Source organism: Mycteria americana, chromosome 8 (genome assembly GCF_035582795.1).
Source record: "Mycteria americana isolate JAX WOST 10 ecotype Jacksonville Zoo and Gardens chromosome 8, USCA_MyAme_1.0, whole genome shotgun sequence".
Lineage (NCBI taxonomy): Eukaryota > Metazoa > Chordata > Aves > Ciconiiformes > Ciconiidae > Mycteria > Mycteria americana.
Window position 1 is genome coordinate 46,925,785 of NC_134372.1, and position 8,183 is coordinate 46,933,967.

Sequence of the window (8,183 nt, forward strand, 5' to 3'; positions counted from 1 at the left end):
GAGCTGCCCCTGTGGTTAGCAGCATCCCTCTCTCCCCTCTCAGGACACAAAATCATCCTGGTTGGAGAAACCTAAACCAGCTTCACTCGCAATGAGACATCTGTGAGCGGGTAGAAGGCAGCCTGAAAGCAGGACGCACCGAGCCCATCGCCCCGGCGTCTGGGCGCCTGGTTTTTGCATGCATGGCCGCAAGGCTTGGCTGGCTTAGCAAAGAGCTGGGCTTTGATCCAGCAAGGACTGGGGTTGGGGGGCACTGGGGAACGGAGTTATTTTGCCCTTCCTGTAATGTGCCTTCAGCATGCCTCAGTTTCTCCATTTATTTATACAGTGGATGTGCAGCCCACCTCGCCCAGGTGCCCACGCAGCCCACCGGGCAATCTGAATAGCAAACGACCCCCCAAAAACCCACCCGCCTGCCCCAAAAGCCCTCCACCCACCCAGATAGGACTTAGATGCTGTCCCATCAGCAATCCCTCTTCATCCTGCCCTCAGATGCTTCCCCGGGGCTTTTGTGCCCCCCATCATGGGGATGCTAAGCAGAGACAGTGCACGGGTTGTGTCCCCTGCTGTGTCCCCCTGCATCCCCATCAGCCCTGTCTTGCCTGATGGAGCGCCTCTTGCAAAACAGCCACGCACCGATTTTTTTTGGAAAATAACCACATTTCCTGTGTTTATACAGGCCGTTAGGTAAACCGGTCGTGGGGAGGGGGGGAAAAGGCATGCGAGGTGCCGGTGAGGTCCGGCCGGGGCGGCTGTCTCAGCGCCACAGCCTGTGTCCAGGGCAGGAAGGGACGGCTGGGACGGAAGCGTCCCACCGGGGCTGAGCCACACGGGGTGTGGGGACAGGCAGCACCGGCTGGCCTCGCCACCACCAGCCCTTCCCCGCATGGGTGCTGGGGCCATGGGGACAGCAATAGCAGGGCTGCGTCTGGGCATTTCTGGGTGGTGGGCTCCCAGCACATCCTCACCAGGGATTCATGAGGAGAGGGATTAGGAGAAGGGGAATGGGGAGATATTAGGAAAAAAGGGAAGAAATGGAGCTGATCAAGAATACGGGGGGTTTCTTTCAACCAAAAGGCTGCAATGAATCTCTTGCAATGTGCTAGGGAGCGGTGCGGCGGCAGAGCCCAGACCCAGCGGGGAGCAGGGGCAGTGGGATGCCTGCAGCCTGCCCAGCCACGGGACCCATGCTGGGGCCGAGGGATGAGTCAGTCTGGGGAGGAAGGTGGAAGGGTGAATTTCTTGAAAACCGTGTGACCTGACTGTCATCCAGAAAGGAAAAAAGTACGGACATTTCTTTGGATTTTGATTTAAAAAGAAAAAAAACCCTATATTTAGCTTTCACCTTCAGACACAGCACGTGGATTCCTAGAGTAACATCTGCTATTCCCCTACCCTGTTTAATTTATGGCCGTTAACTTTAGGGCTAAGGACAGTTTATGGAAAAAAACACCTGCTTTCCCCTACTCCCAGGGCAAGGGTGGAATTTTCTCTGACTCTGCATCCTAAATAAAGCTCCGTTCCAGGCCCCGATGATTCATAGCATGGCTCACGCACACATGCCTTATGTTAGGAGGCCCTGTCAAGATGCTCATGCCCCTTTCGAGTTCGAGGACTCGAGCACAGGCTTTGCACAGAGCTCATTTACACACATCACCAGGGCTTTCTGCAGAGCCCAGGGGAAACCTGAGCCCTGGGACCGGCTGCCCTGGTGTTGGGGTACGGCCATGCCGTGTGCCAACCTCTTGCAGGAAGGCATGGGGACCTCTGTCTACATTAGGGTCACTGGGACCCCAGTAAAGCCACCCAGTTCTGGCTGCCAGCCTGGTTTTGCTACATCTCACATCTATCCCAGCCTTCCCATCGCTTTTCCAAATTCACCTTATACACGCACCAAGCTCAGGCCAGCCCTCGCTTTGCTTTCTCAGCTAGGCAGTATCTAAGCCCTTTGACACAGATCCCTGGCTCTGCTTCTGTCATTATAAAAGATTGTCTTTCCATGATGGAGCTTTCACTCATGGATGCTTGTCAAGAAAAAAAAAAAAAAAAGAAAAAAAAAAAGAAAAAGGAAAAAAAATTAAAATGAGAATTGTTGGCAGCGAATGGAAGATAAAACCTGGACGCTCATCCAAGCTTGTATTTGAAAACTGATAGCCAGCACTCACGCAGCACGCAAAGACCCCCCACGTAGCAAACCGCCCCTCGTCCAGAGCACCGTGCGGCATGCAGGGCTGGAGCCCCGCGGAGGCTTCGCCCCCCTCCAGCAGCCACGCCAGGCACCCCAATGTCAGCGCGAGGGGAGGTTTGCTGGTTCCTATGCATTTTTCAAAGGGGGAGCAAAGCAAGGTGGTGGCGGTGGGGGAGAAGCCTATGACTAATCTTGTAACCTTTCCTTTTAGTGTTTAAGAGAACCTAAGTCTGTTTACAATAAAACCGAGCGATATTTTTCATCCTTCCAAATGGAACAAGGGTTATATAAACAAAGTAACCTCAGACACAGCAAACACCTGTTGAAGGGAACCGGCTTGAAAAGACATGCAAAAACTATCTGTCTATCTATCAAGGCCTCCTGTTGACTTGTGGTCAAGTTCAAGTTGAAGTGCGTGGCAGAGATCTGCTGATAGGGGAAGCTGAGATAAGCAAAAGCATTAGCAAATGCCCATGGTTTTTGCTCGGGAGGTTAGCGAAGGAGCAAGGAAGAGCTTTCTACCTCTTGAAACCAAGGAGTTTAGGTCTGCACGTTCCTAGATAATTTCTCAACTCGATTGGAGCTGTTTTTCCTGTTCTCTGGTATCTCACTTTCAAGAAGAATCCCCAAATTGGGAAGTTACGGAATAACCTGTCACAAATCTCCCTGTCTTCCTTATACCCTTTGGCTCAGGTTTCAGTCCTGCACCAAAACATGTAGGCTTTCATTTCTTCCAAACTGCTGTGGTTTTGATTTTTTCCCCAAACAAATCAAATTGAATGCAACCGTGTTCACATAATCCTACAGGCTGGGTTTGAAACCATCAAGTCCTTTGGCTTCAGTGGTGTCTTGTGGTGGTGAGTTCCATGAATTAATTATGCATTTCTTACCACAATATGAGGCTACATCATATCTTTACTAATTACCAACCTAAGGTAACTAAACAAGTTATGTCATATCCTTTTGTTTTGCATTTTTTCACAAAGGTTTGCCAAAACCACCCAGCTCCTTGAGCAGAACCATGCCACGCAAAGTCCTACACCTGCGAGCCAGCCCTGGTTTTAGGATGAGCTCTGAAGCAACGCAGAGGTGAAAGACACCCAAACCCTGGTTCGGTCTGTTGTGCTGGCAGTGCCTCCAAACATCCCTGTATCTTGGGAGCCTGCTGGGAGGATGCACCAGGAGATGCCCCAGGTTTCAGCCACTCCAGTGGTACTTCCAGGCTTGCTGGAAGCTGTATTCCCAGGGCACCACAGCAGCACCAGCATCAGAGCCCTGGAGGACCACCCTCCCACAGTCCTGCTGCTGGATCAGGCCCATAGCCCAGGGCGGTCCACACCTGGATGCTTTATTAGGGTTTGTCGTATTCCCGTGAAATGCAGAAGATACCAGCAGTAGGTGTGCTTGATGACTCGTTTTATTGTGTCGTTTCATTGGAACTGAAGAAACGAGCGCAGACTTTTCCAAAACGGAACTGGAGGAAGGCGTGTCATCCTCCAGAAGCCATTCCCCTTTCCCCTGAGAAGTGATATTCCCCATGAGCTGCGAGAATAAGAATTTCCAAACCTATTGTTCAAAACCATGACAATTTCATCCTCATTATAACTTTTTTCCTTTTCCCACCCCTTCAAGAGCAAGGCAAAGAAATATTATCCATTCCAGCACACCGCGAAGCAGATTTCTCAGCTTGCATAAATCAGCGTAGCTCCACCGATGCCGTGGAGGCATGCCAACTTACACCTATTCAGGGGTCTGGTCTCCTATTTTTTATATCTCGGATTTCGGCAGGCTTCCCTGGCCGAGGATGAGGAAGGCTCCAGCAAAGTACAAACTACCTGTTTATCTGACATCCCATCCCAGCGGACAAACCGACATCGCAGGACCACGTGCATCGGAAACACGGCTGATAAAACGCAAAGAAAAACGTTGTCTTCCGCTGCGTGCGCGCGGTTGTAATTCTTCCGAAAGCTTTGCTTAAAAAACATTTTTCCACCTGTAATGAGAGAGGCTGTCTTGCTCTTCCTGGGCTCTGGAATTGTATGCTGACAGGCTGTGTGTAATGTCATCTCCCTGCTTTAAACCCTGTTCCAAGTTCAGAAATCCAGCAGGCTGGATGGAGGGCTGCTCCGGTGGAAGGGGGAGGAGGATTATTTTAGTTTTGAAGTTTTTTAAGGGAGTTGGTTTTGGTCCTGACCTAACAAATAGGTTAACACAGATGATTAATTATCAACATGATTTAAAGTCAAGTTGTCCTTCAGGCCAGCAAATATCTGTGGTCACTTGGTGCCCAGTTCACCATCTACTCACAGCAACCTCTGCACTCATTTCACATAAAAAAAGTCCAAGCTTTTGCTTCACACACATCTGTATTTTATATATATTATCAAATTAATTAATACTTACAACCTATTTGGGTCCAAAAATAAGAGGAATTAAAGACTAGAAATTATTTACTAAGTCGTTGTACGTTTTCTCTGTGAAGCGTCCTCTCCAGGCGAAGGAGATGTGCTCGTGGAGGGGTGCTCGCTGGCTGCCGAGCTCTGCCCCTGCCCAGGGGCTGCTGTGTCGCACCAGCTCCTCCAAGCACATTTTGCAAACTGGTGCTGTCACCCTGAGTCCTGTTTTCCAGCAGACACAAGCCTGAATCAATGGGAATAATGAGGCCATGGTGAGGACAGTGTTGAAAGATGGTGCCTTACTAACTTCAAGTAAGTAAATCTGTAAATCTGTAATCTGTAAATCTGTAAACTGTAAATCTGTCTTTAAAGTCTCAGTTCTTTCCAGTTACACCACCTACATACCGGACTGGTCCTGAAGTCACAGCAGTCCTTTGCATGATCTTTCTCCTGCTTGGTTTCACACATCCTCTGTGTAGCATACAGTAAACCTCTTCACCTGTCCCGTTTCTGTACCTTTTCCTAGACCACCTCAAGGAGGTAGATCCTTGGAAATGGTGACTTCTTCCAAAATCCACCTTTTTCAGTCTTTCCAGGCCCTGCTCCACCTCACAGGCTTCGCATGAGATTGCACTGCCATTCATCACTGCCTGTCGAGCCTGTGCTCAGCGCACAGGGCTGAAATGCAGTATTTCGCCAAGATTTACTCTGAGGTGTCAAGCCTTGGCCACAAATGTCTCGTCTTAATTCGTACCTGTATCCCTTATTTACCAAGACAGAAGTATCTAATAAGCAAATAACGGTAATTTGGTTTCCCGGCACTGCACGTGGGACATGCTTTCTGCCCTGTTCCTTGGGTTTTTTTTGGTTTATCAGTCCTTTCCTGTGAAACTCTTCATGTTGGAAAGGAGACAGTAAGCCGCAGAGCTCTTAACATTTTCTCTTTGTGGAGAAATGTGGTTTTTCATCTTTAAATAATTATTCAATTTGTTCCTTAATATAGTCTTAATATAGCTGCTTTACTGTGTTCCAGTAACAGCCAGGCACTATCTCATAATAGTGACTCATCTTCTTATCCAAGACTATACATATTCCTTACAAAAACACACAGCTGAGCACTCTTAAATATTTATCTCATCCCCAAAAGAGAGATAGGACTGGTATCGGTAGATCTGAGCCAAGGCTCACATCCAGGTTTAGAGCCCAAGTTCTCGGCTCACCCTGCATTTTCTAGAAGGGTAAAATCTGAGCATGGAAAGCTTGCCTCTTGGCTTGGCTCAGAGGTCTTCACGATCTTTCCTGCACAGCAGTGGAAAACCAATCCCATCCCGCCTTGGGGATTTCACCTGGATGAATTGAACAGAGCCATGTCACAAGGTCCAGCACACCCTTTGTAGGTTCAGTCCTGTGGGAGATTCCCAAGGGACAAGAGGAAGACTGGGTGCCCTAAGGTGCAATATCTCGGAAGTCCCACTTGCCAGCAGGAGGGAACACTACCGCAAGTTCAGCTTTGAGTCTCTAACGTGACGTTGTAGGATTGACTCGTTATAGATCAGGTCGGACAAAATTCTGATCCCACTTCCACTGATTTTGCAACATTGCAAAAAGCACTGACACTGGCCAAGTTGTTCCCATATAAACAAGAGCAAAATCAAGTAGATGAAACTTGGATCTGGACAAGAGTGTTCATATCCAACTTGTTGGCTTGAGCTTTCCTGTGACTAATGTCCAACTTGGGCAACGAGAGCAGCAGAGCAGAACTTTCATGACTTTCCCCCCTTTCCCAGCTTGTCCAAGGAGTCATCGTCGTCCCAGGCAACGACCATCGTTTCTAACACTCAGTGCTTTCTCTATTTACACATAAACACTCCCTCAAGGTCACCTTTTGGCTGCTTCTTTTCCACCTCCTGGAGTCCAGCATTATCTCTGCTGATTGCTTCCAACTATAACACATTCTTGATTTTTTGACTTTTCAGATAACATCGAAACTTCTTCCAAGCTACTTTGTCTTCCCGCCAGTACCTTTTCAAGCTGACAGGAGATGCATGTATCTTGTATCTCACAAGATTGGCATCTCATTTGAGGCCTGAGGGCACAACACGACAGTGCCAAAGTGTTACATATAACACAAAACTGGACTAATACAAAGGTAGCTTTAAATTAATAGCAGGTCAAAATGTTTCAATACATTCAGTTTGATTACTAGGCTATCAGAAATCCAAACTGAAGGTATAGACTAAGAAAAAAATGTCAATCACAGTCTGGAATAAGATAACATCTCCCCAAACTGCCTCATACAAATTCCTGCTGGGTAGGTTGGCTGCCTTTGGATGGAGCTCTGCGGTTCAGTGTGTTTCACTGGTTTGCATGGACTAAGCAAGGACCCAGCCACTGTAACCCAAATTCAAGCATTAAGGCCAGATGATCTGCCCTTACCCAGGTGGTCCCACCAAAAGCTTTGCAGAATCACAAGTCCGGGCCAGCTCTAGTTGAGCAGCTACAGCTGTTTCGTTCGTGCCAACCCAACCATAACCCTGGCCATTACTTCATGGCTCTGCCTCCCTGCCTTCACCTTCCTCCTCCAATTCCTCCTCCCAGCACAACAGCAGCAGAAGCCCAGCTTGGCTCTGGTTCCCGAGCCTTTGGACTACAACATGCAGCTTTGCCTAAGCTAATGAGAAATCTTGAACCACTTTTCAATAATCCCACTCCCACCGAGGCCAGCATGTCAGGTCCTCGATGGCTGCACATCCCACTGAAGCCACCGAAGCCAAGGGAGCTGTGCTGAAACACACCACCTGACTCACTTGGCTCTAAACCTTTGATTATCGACTTCAATGAGAAGAGACTCCGGGCCTCCATGACTTTTTGCTGACCCCAGAAGAGTTTAAGTAATAAACTGTTCTCTTGTCATGTGCAACTCCCATAGGATCCCTCCGTCGAACAGACCACAAGCGTTTGCAAGGTAAGCAGCCCAGCGTTTGGAGCGCACAACAACGACGCTACGGCTGAGAATGTTAATTGTTCTCCATCGCCCCCAGTGATTTTAACATTTCATAATTCCTCTGCTGGCTGACAGCTGGATTCTTCCCTAATTAGAAACCAGTTGTAGTTGAAAAATCAGACATTTCCTGGAATTTAAATAACCAATTTTCCACCAGTCAGCATCCAACAACACAATCCTACAGTTTCGTTCTAAGCACGTTGGAAAAAATCATAGGAGCATGCTGGATAAGTAGGTAAAAAGGGGATTTTGATGACTTCATGCATTCAAGTACACCATTCCTGGATCTTTGTATTCCAGCTTATTTTGTAGTTTTCTTTTTTTTTAAAGATGGAAATAATACCATTCATTGACAAAACCACAATTCAATGTTTTTAAAAGGCAGCGCGTTCTTAAATACTGTGAATGTGTCTTTTAAATACAGAGCTGGCATCTGACTCTATAGTTATTCATCTGTGCCTTAGGAAACACGTCTTTATTCATAATCAATACAGAATAAATATTGATTTTTCCTCAGTCGGTTACCACAGGATTTGTTCATTTTCTCTCTGAAGCAAACTGCTATGACAGTAAGGAATAGCTCTAAACTCCCAAG

At 47.7% G+C, this 8,183-nt stretch overlaps 1 long non-coding RNA gene across 1 annotated transcript in view; it reads left to right on the forward strand.

The window, feature by feature from the left end:
• Nucleotides 1–4,510, forward strand: part of LOC142414071 (uncharacterized) — a 32,741-nt gene extending 28,231 nt beyond the window's left edge. Inside the window, exon 4 of the long non-coding RNA XR_012776970.1 lies at nt 3,175–4,510. This is a non-coding gene — a long non-coding RNA (uncharacterized LOC142414071). The remainder of the gene's footprint in view (nt 1–3,174) is intronic.
• The last annotated feature ends 3,673 nt before the right edge of the window (nt 4,511–8,183 follow it).